General features: G+C 43.0%; 1 protein-coding gene across 2 annotated transcripts in view; it reads right to left on the bottom strand.

Annotated features, from left to right (window-relative positions):
• The window catches only part of Tgfa (transforming growth factor alpha), a 98181-nt gene that overhangs the window by 17890 nt on the left and 67317 nt on the right, over positions 1–12974 (bottom strand). The window lies entirely within an intron of this gene.

The raw sequence follows: 12974 nt of genomic DNA, 5'->3' as shown, positions 1-12974 counted from the left end.
CAAAGACATCAGAACAATTCCATCGTTTCAACCCAAGAGCTACTTATTTCACTTTTATAATGTGACTGATCAATTTTTAAAGAAAATCTAGCTTCTACTGGGTGTGGTGATACATGTCTGTAATCCTAACAACGTGGGAGGCTGAGACAGGAACGATGCAAGTTTGAGGCCAGCCTCAGCAACTTGGCAAGACCCTCTCAAAAAGGGTCTCAATATGTAAATAAATGATAGCTTTTATAAAAAATTTTTTTTCAAAGCAAAATACCAGAAGGGCACAAAGGAACCTATGCCTGCTAGAGACAGAATAGTTAATGATGCAAAAAGATGTTCATGATATATTGTAAGTGAAGTTAGTGTGCTTCCAATAGGGTCTGTATGGTCTGAAGAACACAAATGAAATTTAAACCCAGAGGAGTCTGGGAAGAATACACTAAGCTGGCAGCAGGGCTTTTCTTGGTGCTGAGGCCAGGAGAGGGGAAGCTATGTGTCTAAAGCAAAGGAATTCACATGAGAGCAGCCCAGTCCCATTGGGAAGCCAGGAAGGGGCAGGATCAGGTCTTCCCCACAGTCTGGGCACCACACCTTTCAGGCAGGGATATGACTAGCCAGGTCAGGACGCCTGTCAGGCATATCACACGGACAGGCTGATGACCAGCACCTGAGGCTTTGCTGTGGTTGGTTTATTTATTTTTTTACTCCATCACTGGCCTCATTCTGTCCAAGTGGCACTGCTGGCAGCTCCCTCACCTTGGCAGGTAGGTTTCCATTCTATTTGGGGAGACTTTCCTACTTATTTATTCCGCCCAAAACATGACTTTTGGAATTCTTGCTCTGTGCAAAAGGGCAGAATATTTCACATTGTGAGGTTTAAGGCCCAAACCAAATGTTAAACGCCCGTTGTCCTCTATTTATGAATTACCTCTAGAAGTACCACATTTTAAAAATCCTATAATTCCACTGGGGGGAAAAAATCACAGGCTGAAAACACGACGGAATCCTTGACACGGAAGGCAAGAGTGTAGTGGCTAAGCGTGCACTTTGGAAATAGAGGGGCCTGGGTTTAATTGTGCCTCTGCCCCCTGGAATGGCATGCTTAGCCTCTCCTAGCTGGCTTCTGCATCTAAAGATGGGGGGCCACCTACCTCATGGGTGGCTCTGAGGTCTAGCCAGGTAATGCTTAGTAGGTCCTATACCCAATGAACTGGCTGATCTAGGCCACTGAGCTGTCTGTCTTATTATCCTCCCTCACAGTCCTAGGATACTAATGAATCTCTGCATGGGGTAAGACCCATACAGCATATCACCCTCTTTCCCACCATAAATGTGGAGACATGGAGCTAACGGTTCAAATGTTCCCTCAGCCCTAGTCATGGTTGTGAGCACAAGTAGAGAAGCTCAAAACCAAGTGGAGATGTCAGGGCCGGGCCCCTGGCTGCAGGATTCTGGGGAGTGGCACTCTAGGGCTTCTGTGGTCCAATGGCCTCAGCTGACTGCAGTCAGCCAGCAGCCTAGAGGCTGAGGAACAGCGCCAGTCACTCCCAACAGTGGACTCTGGGGATGCTGAATCAAGGCAGGAAAGGTTACTAGTCTGCATCACTAGCTTCTCTGTGCAGACAGAGAGAGAAAGGACCTAGAGACCAGAGGACCTAATTTAATTAAGATATTGAAAAGGCTTTTGATAAGCTCCACAAAAGGCCATTCAAACATTCAACCACCACCTAGTGGCTAGAGGAAGTCCCTTGTCAGCACTTTGAGCCCAGCTCTTCCAAGCATAGTTTGTGGATTGGCCAAGGCTTCATTCACATCCTGACAGCATGTTAGAAAGTCAAGGTCGTGAGTCCGCCCTGACCTACTGAATCTTTGAGGTGGGACCCAGGAATCTTGGTGACAGATTTCCCTATGATTTTTTTTTAAGAAGTCAGGATTGTTTGTCCTGCAGGAGGTTCTGATGCACACAAATGTTTGAGACAAACACGCTCTCAGAAAAGTGACAGGAGTCCCCCAAGGGATCCTTTTTGGAGCTGGATATCTTCTGGCTTTTCAAACTCCTATATGATACTAATGCCTTAAATCTGCTGAGCTGCTTCATGGTAGAGTGTCAACTTAATGAAGATACACTAAAAGAAATTCCTGGTTCTGACTTTTGGGAACACTGCTCTCCAAAACTGCCTGATGAGGAGCGGGTTCTGCCAAGGTGGCCTTTATCCTCTACTGATGGGTACTTTGCCTCTTATCATAAATGTCCTGGGAGGTTTTATAAAACAGGTACAGCAGGACACACCTGGAATCGCGGAGGCAGGAAGATTCCAAGTTTGAGGCCAGCCTCACAACTTACCGAGACCATCTCAAAAAGGGCTGGGGATGTGGCTCAGGGATTAAGCATGAGTTCAATCCCCAACACCAACAAAAAGACTAAAAACAGGTACCACGTATATGGGACACAACTGAGAAGAAGGTGTGTGGGAAAGAAGAAGAAAGGGAGGGAGGAGCAATCAAAGCAAAAGGGAAATAAGGATAGGAGGAGCAAAAGGAAAGTTGTCAGGCATCAGATTAGTCTACAAAGCTCACATCAGAAAGTCCTGTGCCCGTGCTATAACTGAGTGACAAATATAGCTCTTTGCTTCCTGGCAGCCTAAGCAAGGATGCACATGGTTCATTAGATGGAAACATACCAGTCCTGAACTCCCCAATTCTGTGGTCAGTGAACAACTTCTCTTTCTCTGTAGGTGTTTTCAAAGGGAATGTCACATGCTACGGTGGACTACATTAACCATAAAGCACACAGGGAAACATGTGCTGATATACCCAGTGTCTCTTTACTTGGTTCACTAAGAAGCCCAAGGAGTCCAAGCTAAGAAGAAACTCCATGCAAAATTAGTGACATCTGGGGATCTTGCTCTGTGCATTCAGAGACCAGCATGAAAAAAAGAAGCCTGATGCTCCCAGTCCTCCGTGACTCCACCCGTCTGCCTCAAAACCAAGGGCAGAGAGGACAAGGGGAGCTCAAGGCTAGTTAATCATCACAGTCATGAAAAATATTTTTCCTATTTTTTTAATAACAGATGTAATATTTTTGAAATGTTCTGAAAATATGCATATATAATTAATTAAAAGCCCACTTTTAATCCACTGTTGAGCAAGAACCGTATTAAGTCCACACTGCATATGAACACATACAGGAGCTTAGGGTTTCTACTTTGTTGCATCTGGATATCATTGGAACTTGTCACAGGTTTCCAAATAGGGGATGAGAAATAAGTGGATGGGGAGGAGCGGGCCACTCTGCTCTCTCTCAGCACCCTCAGGGGGGCAAGAGTAATTTGGGGATACAGAAAAGGAAAGATAGATTGGATCTCAAAAGAGAAGTGCCCACAAACCATTGCACCTCCTGGGCAACCTGGCCTGTGTCCTTGACCCCTGCTGGTGTGACATGAGTGCAATGTATAAGTGCAGGGAAAACTGGAGTAAAATTATGTGGCTCTATCCCTATCTGGCCCCTAGCAAACGTCCCTCTATATATAACAGCCCACATCGGGGGGTTGCTGTCCCTCCCTGTGGAGATGGCTTGCATTCTCCCTTGAATGTGCCTCTGCTTCCCTAAATAAACCTCTGTCTCTGACTTGTGTGCTGAAATTCTTTTACCCCACTGGTCCTGAACCGAGGTCCCTTCTCTGGGAACTTCTTGGACCTCCAGTACCAAGGGTGAGCCAACCGTAGATAAGAGGGGTGCACTGGGGCTCTTGGTTGCTGTGCAAGCTTGTGAGCTAAATGCATTTTTCTCCAGCCCTTTGCTATGGTCTGGATATGGCTTGCGTGTGGGTCTCAAAGGTGCATGTGCAGGAGTCTTGGGCCTTGGTGTGGCAGTGTTGGGAGGTGGTGGAACTATTAAGGGGTGAGGCCTGGGGGAAGGTGATTGGGCCATTGGGAAGGGATTCATGTAGTTCTGGTGGGACTCTGGTTATTTCCCACGGGAGTGATTGCAATAAAAGGGGCACTCTTGGCCTCTGAATCTCTCTGGCTTCCTGTCCTGTCATGCAATCTTCCCCTCTCCCATGTGTTTCCACCATGATGCCATGTAACCATATTGTCATGTAGCCAGAAAGCCCTCACCAGAGCTGAGCAGATATCAGCACCAAGCTCTCAAACGGCCAGATCAGCGAGCTAAGTAAACCTCTTTTCTTTATAAAGCACCTGGCCTCAGCAATTTTGTTAAAGCAACAGAAAATGGACTAATGTACCTGTGCAAAGTGTGAGGCATGCGGTGAGCGAGGGGGAGAAATTGTTGATCTTAACTGGAGGCTTGTAAAGATGTTTATTTTAGATACCACACCCAGCACCACAATCGGCTATTAACACAGGGCTATTCCTGTTGACGTCCAGAAGAAAAGCATCTTTGGGGAAGGTGGGGGAGGGCAGATGTGGGCTGCCACTTATTGAGCACTCACTGTATGCCAGGTGCCAGGCTCTGAGGCTGGGCAGGCAGCCCACTAGAGGGAGTTGCTCAGTAACTTTGGCCATCATATCCTCATTGCAAGGTACATTATTTTATTAAAAACGAGCCTTATAAGGGAACCCTCAAATTCCAACATCTTCCCTAGAAGGAGTCAGTTTCTCAGTGTCTAAGTTGCTTTCTCCTTTCTCCACTTCTCTTTCCCTCCTTTTTCCTTTCTCTTCTTTCTGAAAAGAAAATATCAAGTAATGGAAGGAATGGCCTAAGGACAGAAAATGATAATACCATCAGGTAGAAAAGGCCACCAGGGAATGTCCAAAGAAGGGCTCCCCTTCAAGTGCAAGTGGAGGGTGGGGCACGGCAGCCCCACCCCCAGAACCCTAGGCCATCTCCTCCAGGCACCGTGTCTGATTAGCACTAGCACGCTGCTGATAGGAAAAGCAAATGTTCTGGTTTTTGGAACAGCCCTCCATCCACTCACTCCCAGCAGCTGGGGTTTCAGAGTTGCTCAGTTCCTGATGTCATGAAATTTACGAGAGGCCTCTCCAGCACGGGAACCAAATGCACATCTTGCAGACACCACTGTTCTCTGGGGAGCTGTGAAAGTTTTGCCCAAAGACCACAGACCCACTAATAGGGCCTGGAACCCAGCCCCACTCACAGGAAGAGGGTCTGGAAGAACAATCAAGGGGCAAGGAAATCCCAGATTCAATTCACAAGAGGGGTTTCTCCAGTTCAGAAGAGCCAGGGAGACACCGTCTGGACAACGCTTTCCGACAGCCCTGCTCCCAGGGGAGCAGCAGCCACACCACGGAGTGCAGTCCCTGCCCCCACCCCCCACCCCAACCAGCCCTAATTGGACTTTCTGCTGATCGGTGGGAGCTGACTGAGGCAGGGGCTCTTCACTCTTCCCCAGATGTCAAAACCCAGGAATGCATTTGCCTGTTGCAAAGCTTACATCATTCTCGGCTATTTCATTACTTCCTCAAATATCACAGTTAACTCTCTGACCATTTCATAATGATGTCTGGCTTTTCAGTGGGAACGTGAGCCAAGGTTTGTGACCTGAGACCAAATATTTTCAGACACTGCAACAGCAAAACCAACAAATGCCTCTTGAATGTCTGGGAGAAAAGGCAGGAGATCCATGCAGTGAGTATGGCAGCTGCCAAGCAGCACCATCAAAGTGAGGGAGGGCCCTAATCTGACGCGCCCTTGTGTACTTGCAGTACTCAGGCCCATGTTTTACCCTAAGTCCAGGCTTGAGCTACCTGCAGGGGTGGGCTCCGTTCTGGGAAGGCGAGGAGCACTTCAAGGCCGCAGCCGCCCCAGTTTATGATCCTAAACTCTGGGGGCAGTGCGTGACATGAAGGAGAGGCTGGGACAGAGGCTCAAACCTGGTGGCAGAAATGCTGCACCAGGTCATAGAGAGGCAAACAGAAGTGAGCATTGGTGAACAGGGGTCCTGACATTCCTTGGCATTTGGGGTTGGTGAGAACCATCCTTAGAATTTTATAAATGGTACTAAAGAGGAAGGCATTGTCTGTCTGCAATGTGACAATGTCACTGACTTTGACCAGAGAGCGGAACACCCCTTCCAGAAAGATAATCACTAAGAGCAACTCCTGTCCAACCACCATAGGGTGGGTTTCACATGAGCAGCGGAAGTCAGCAGAGTACAGAAAAGTGACCATCTGTGGCTCGGGTAGGAAATTCATCCTCAAGGGCTATTCATTGACACGGGAGACTCAATTTTGTTGTTCTGGGACTCAGGCATGGTGGTGGAGATGAGATAAATATAATCACGCAGCTCATTCACTATTAAAACCAGGAACCTATAAAACAGTGATGATATTAGTTAGCTTCATGGCCCCATCATATGAGAGAGAAGGGGCATTCATATTAGTTTAGCAATGAAAAGAGAAAATTCATTTTATACTTAAAATTAACTGACACCTACTACTGCAGTGCCTCTTGTCATTCCACTTGGTGAGTTGGGTGGGGGAGGAGAGCCATTTCTGTCCCTGCCAGCCCCTAACCCTGAGATTCTCAATTTACTGAGAGAACTCCTGTACTTAAAAAAAAAAAAAGTTTTTCTCCCTGTAACAAAATACCTAAACATAGATTTACTAATTCATTTAAAAAATATATTTTTAGTTATAGGGGATGGGGATATAGCTCAGTTGGTAGAGGGCTTGCCTCCCATGTATAAGGCCCTGGGTTCAATCCCCAGCACCACCAACAAACAAACACATTTTTAGTTATGGACACATACCTTTTTTTTATTTGTTTATTTTTTTCATATGGTGCTGAGGATAAAGACTAGTGCCTCATATGTGCTAGGCAGGCACTGTACAATTGAACCACAACCCCAGACCCCAAGATTTACTAATTCTTCAGCAACCTTTTCCAATACCAGCTAATTTTGACCCTATTTGATTTGGAACTTTCCGTGATCCTAAACTGGCTTGATACCCTGCCCACCTCTCACTTAAGGATAGGGACAAATCTCAAGACTACCCTATAGGTTACACATTATTAGACTCCATTTTTTTAGATGGGGAAACTAAAGTTTACATATCCTTGCCAATGGCACTTGGCAAGAAAGTACTAGAATTGGAATCTTATCAGTTTTCTCTAATTTCATGAAAATGAAGATCTATAGAAAGTTAGGTTATTGACATCTGGAAAGACAAACGCTAAGAAGGTACATTGACATACACAAATCACGCTGTTAGGAAGGGGACACTTTTTAAGCAGCTTCTAGTAATCAGGGACATTTACAAGAGCAACATAAGGAAGTACTGCTTTTTTGGGGGGAGGAATGGGGAACTGTACATATGGAATTTACTAATCCCACCAGCAGCAGTAGCTGGACAATATAAACAGATACAAAAGAGATTTCTATGTATCCATAAATGATGCTGGTTCATGAGACACTGCCATGTCTTTTTCTCTAAGCATGCGCCATCACAGCCTGCACCTCAGGGCTGTATGGTACTTCTGACCAAGAGACCAGGGGCTTCTGGCTCAATGAAGAGCTAATACAGACTCCTGAATTGCTTTTGCAGATTTAGACAAGATGCTAAGGGGGAAACCTGAGGAAACATCCGAGTCAATTTAATTCCCTCTCATCATTTTCCACTTGGGGCAAAAACCAAGGAATGTGATGGAACCAGATTCAAAGAAAGATATTAGTAGAGAAGCAGACAGCCTATTTTCTACTTTCGACATTGGTTATTAATAACATAGCACTTGTGTGTGTGTGTGTGTGTGTGTGTGTGTGTGTGTTGGGAAAACAGACACATGGAAATTCACCAGTTCGACTGGTCTCCAGTTGGGTTCATCCTGCTTATGCCTATGTTGAAGGCCAAGGCAGTTTTTTTTTATTCCAACAGAAAATCAGAAAACATGAGCATAGAAATATTTTGCCAGGATCTTATTCCCCCTAAACACTGTCTAAAAAGTGTTAATCTAATGTGGATCTTCTGAGGTCAGATGATGATGATATTATTATTAATAGTAGCTACTATTAATAGATGTCTGCTAATTGCAGGCATGTGCTTAGCATTTAAAGAGAGAATACTGCTTAATCCCGTGAGGAGGTCATTACAATCCCAGTCCCGTGGATAATGAAAGTGAAGCACAGGGAGGTGGAGTGTGTTCAGTGCCACTTTGTTAATAAATGGCAGAGCTGGAATTGGAACTCATGGCTGGCTTCTCTAAAGCTCTTGCTCTAACACAGTGTGTGCATGTGTGAATAAAGGGGTAAAAAAATCCTTAATGTGCTTCCACAGTCCAGACAACTCTTTGATTTGGAGAATAAACAAATCAAGGATTACCAGGAAATCCTCAGGGGTATTTTAGAATTAAAAGGGCTGAGAGTCCCAAGGAAAATGGCCTTAATTAGCAGAGCGGCTTTAGGAGTCTAAAATAAAACCTCAGTGCAATCATATGACATACGGACTGAAAGTAGTCTGTATGGATCCATCTAGAGATGCATGTATCAACTTGGCCTCTTACCTATACACCAACTCCTGCCAAGAACACCATCTCCCAAGGGCCTGGAGAGTGGACAGGTGGGGTGGGCGAGATTCCTCAGGTTGCCTGTAAACCTGCATTCTAGATTATGGATTAAAGTGAAATTGAAACAGAGGGGCGTGCATTGGACAGATTGCTCCCTCTCCACTGAGCTCTTCCTGTTCCATGTGATCCTGTTCTCTAGCTCCTAGGTTGCTGCTTCTATCTCTACCTTGGCCTTAGTCATTTTAAGTCAAAAAGAAAAAAGCAAAAGAAAAAAGAAAAAAGAAAATTGCAGGTCACGGTTTTGCTTTGAAGACTAAAGCTAAGCCTCCCCCTTCTTTTAATATTTTAATCCTTTGATATCAAAGAGACAGACCATTTTCATGTCTTCAAACCAGAAAGTCCCTTATTCTAATTACATCCTCTTGGGTGTCAACCAGCATTGTGAAAATATTTCACTTCCAAGTTTCATTCACAAAGTCAATGTGGATTTACCGAAGTTTGGCTCTCATCAGCTGGCTCTGAATCAGAACATGAAGAGCTCTGGGAACTAGAACGAGTCCTGCTGGATGTGGGATTCTGTCTTGGCTTTGTTGGAGGAACGGCCCTGTTGGAGCCCAGGGCTATCTGCCTCTGCTGTCTATGTGTCTCTGTTCTCTTTATAAATATCAAAATTGTTAGGAAACACAGTTGGCAGGAAACCCTCAATCTACCCTAAGGAAAAAAAAAATGCTTCCTCTTGAGTCTTTGAACCATAATCCCTTCAAACCCTCCTCACTGAGCACTGTAAACACTACAGGATAACTGTTTTTCTAGAACATTTCATGTCCTCAGAACTTTTGACAGACACGTTTTCAATTTGCAGTGTGTGGATGCTATCTTGGTGGATGGAGGATTTCCCTCATTCTAAGGAGGAGACTGAGATGTACAGAGGTAAATTTAGGGAAAAATTCAGTAAACTTAAAATGTAGTTGAGTCAGACTTTGTCCTCTGACAAAAACGTGGCCTGTTCTTGTTTCACTTGAGTTTCATATAGATGATTTCTGGTTGCCTGTAGATAAAAGGCCCTTCTAACAAGAAGATACTTTAGTGGGCTGGGGCTATAGCTCAGTGGCAGAGTGCTTGCCTAGCATGTGTGAGGCACTGGGTTCAATCCTTAGCACCACACAAAAATAAACAAAGGCATTCTGTCCATCTACAACTACAAAAAAAATTTTTTTAAAAAGTAAAAAAAAAAAAAAGATACTTCAGGATTGTGGGTAAGTATTTTTTTCTAACTTCCTAAGCTTCACAAAAAGAATTTGAGTTTGAAAACATAACATTTAAAATTCAAACTCAACATGAATACAAATACCATTAAAGTTTAAATGATTTTTATTTTTAATATTTGACTTATAGAATTGTAGTGTTTTAGTACACTAAATTTTAGAAGTCTGGATTTGAGTCTACACAAGAAAAGTCATGTTCTATCATTAAAAGGGAATGAGGAGTCATGTCTTAAAACAGTCATCTTTTGATTTTCCTCAGGAGCCCCACTAGGATGCCCAAGTCCCTTACATAAAATTGTTAAGAATATTAGTGTATAACCCATGCATATCCTTAGCACCACATACTTTAGATCACCTCTACTTACAATACCTAATCCAATATAAATACAGTATAAATAGTTGTTATACTATATCATTTAGGGAACAATGAGAAGAAAAAATTCTGAACATGTTCAGTAAAGAACAGCTGCAATTTTTTCAATTATCTTCAACCTGAAGTAGGTTGAATCTGAGGACGCAGAACCCACAGATGCGGTGGGCAGACTGTAATTACTTGGAGAAGACAGAAGATGTTCAGATGAAAGATGAGAGCTAACCTCAGGCTTGATTTCTAGAGGTAGAAACCTTACATACTCCCACTAGAAATAACAAACCCCAGAAAGAAGGCAGGCTATTTGATCCAGTCCATGTCCAACCACTATATTTAATGACATTTTTGAATCAAAACAGCTCAACCCAGAAATTGCTGTTTTGGGCCAGACACCTCATGAGTTCTGCTAAACCTGGTTCTTCTTCCCCCTGAGCACACAGACTACAACATTTTCCAGCCTCCCAGTGTGGTCAGATGTCATCATGTGATCAGGTTATGGCCAATGGATTTGAGCAAAAGTGATGGCTCCATTTTTAGGATTGGTCCATAAAAATCTCCCGTGCATCTCCCTTTCTCCCTCCCTAGGCACCAGCTAAACAGAGAGAACTCTTCCAAAGGCATAGAGGAGGAAGGAGCCATAGGGAATATCACCTGGCAAAAAGCCTGCAGGGCCAGCATACCTGCACAGCAGACATGAGCAGGAAGTCAACAACATTCAGGGCTTTGATAAAGCAGGGAGGGCTCTTCTAAGGCCAGACTAAGCCTGAACAGCACTTAGGGTTGTTACCGAATTTCTGATGTAGGATAAATCATACCCTTTTAACCCACTGTCTGTTGTTTCTTTTGGGAACCCTTTCTATAAAGGGTTTTATAATGTTATCTAAAAAGTAACACACATTCATTGTCGAAATTTTAGAAAACACAAAAATTCTAAGTTAAGAGAATCACTTGTGATCTCGTCACTGAGAAACAACCACTGCTTCTACAGAACATTTTACAAATGTTTAATTTTTTTTCCTGGTAGTTTATTTTCTTTTTGTTCTTTGCATAAGGGATCATATTTCTTGGCTACTTTCCCCTTGCACTGGTTAAGAATATATCTTCTTTTTAATCTACTGATGCTTATCTTTGAACTTTAAAAAATTATTCTCTCGATATCAAGAGTGAAATCTGATGTTCAATTAGATATTTAGCATAGTTTTGCTTTATCCCTCTGCTTGTCCCCAATTATGTTTTTTTATTACTATAATCTGATTTTATATCCCTATTATGTTTTCTAAAACCCTAGCTTCTATTTTAATAATTATTTTCAACTTCTGTGCTAGTATAACTACATTGACACATCATCAGTTGGGCACATTGTCACTAATATTTCTGTACCACATCTTCCCGTTCAGGAGATTTTTATCCCGAGATAAATGTTACCGAACTGAAGAGGATCTTTGAACATCTTTCCCAGGAAGGGCATGAGATGGGTGTGGCTACATAATGAAACATTATTTGTCTGAAAACATCTTTCTCATCCACACTCATGGCTTTGCATATGACAATTTCTCCCACCGTTGACTTTTGGCCTTGTAGTTGATGAGACACCTGAAGCTAGATTGACTCCAGGTAAATCTGCTTTTCTTTTCACTTTGCTGCTTGTTAAGACTTTCTTTGTAATAAAAACTAAATCACGTTGAGGTTAATGCTTTCAATCTTAAGGACAAATGTATTTCAGTTTAAGTTTTCTGTAATGTTTTCTTCTTTTGGATCCCCTACTTCTGTTTTCCAACCTTCTTTTTTTGTTCTCATTATTTTTGTCTTTTGAGTTACCTTCTGACTTCTGGAGAAATTTCCCAGCTTACTTTTTTTTTCTTTTTTTTTTAAATTTCACTCATTTGATTTACTGTACTATCCAATCTGAGGCTCCACAGTAGATTAAAAACTCATTGTATTTTATCAATTCCTTGCAGCTGTTTCTTATTTCACAGACACCATGTCAGCTTGAGTCTTGAAGACACCACTTAGAGATGATCAAATCTCTTTGCTTCTCAGGACTATGGACAGATAGACACTCATTGGGATTCCTCAGGAACATTCTTCTCACATAATACATCTTTTCATGTGGCAATTTCTTTCATCATCATCTGTATTGAGAAAGATCTACTTTGTCCAGTGCCATGTGAAGTTAAGGTGGGCTCCATGCAAGACTTTATTCAATATTGGGCCAGGTAAAAATAGAAAACAGCAAGTTTAATTGTAGTGCTTTAAATATCTAAGAAATCTCATTGGTGAAAGCCAGAGATAATAGGTAGAGCAAAGAATTTTATCTTTGGGTCAGAAGGTATTTTGTCTTTTCTTCCTTGTGTTTTCCAGGCATCCATACCATGCAAGGAATGACAGCAGACTGGGTTCTGCACTCATTGTTCCTGGTGTCCTTTCCTGAGGTGTTGATAGGACACAGATGGTCCAGCCACACCCCATACCTTGGCCTTCTGAGTTATGGAGCTGTTGGTGTGATTCTGCTTATGACAAGCTCCTTGTCTCCCCAAGAATGGTTGTTGGGACAGGGTAAGGTGATTCCAACTTGCACATTTACTGGCAGAAATTCTGTAGAGCTTCCCATACCAATAAGTTTAGAAATAGTTTCATATTCCAGTGATCATTGTATTAAGTGACCAAGGGCACACTGGGGCAGTTAATGTGGAATGTTCTAGTCTTCATTTTCTTTTTTTTTAATCATTGTAGTAAGATATAGATATTTTCTATGTTAGTTGCACACAAGGTGACCAATGTAACAGTGCCATATCAGCCCCAGTGACCACTGACAGAGTTTACAGAGCACACTCAGTTCTCCTGATGGGAATCCAGTGTCAGC

The sequence above is a fragment of the Marmota monax genome, unplaced genomic scaffold (genome assembly GCF_021218885.2).
Source record: "Marmota monax isolate L192 unplaced genomic scaffold, Marmota_monax_Labrador192_F-V1.1 WCK01_AAM20220418_F8-fsc00106, whole genome shotgun sequence".
NCBI lineage: Eukaryota > Metazoa > Chordata > Mammalia > Rodentia > Sciuridae > Marmota > Marmota monax.
This window is presented reverse-complemented; position numbering and strand designations above follow the sequence as displayed.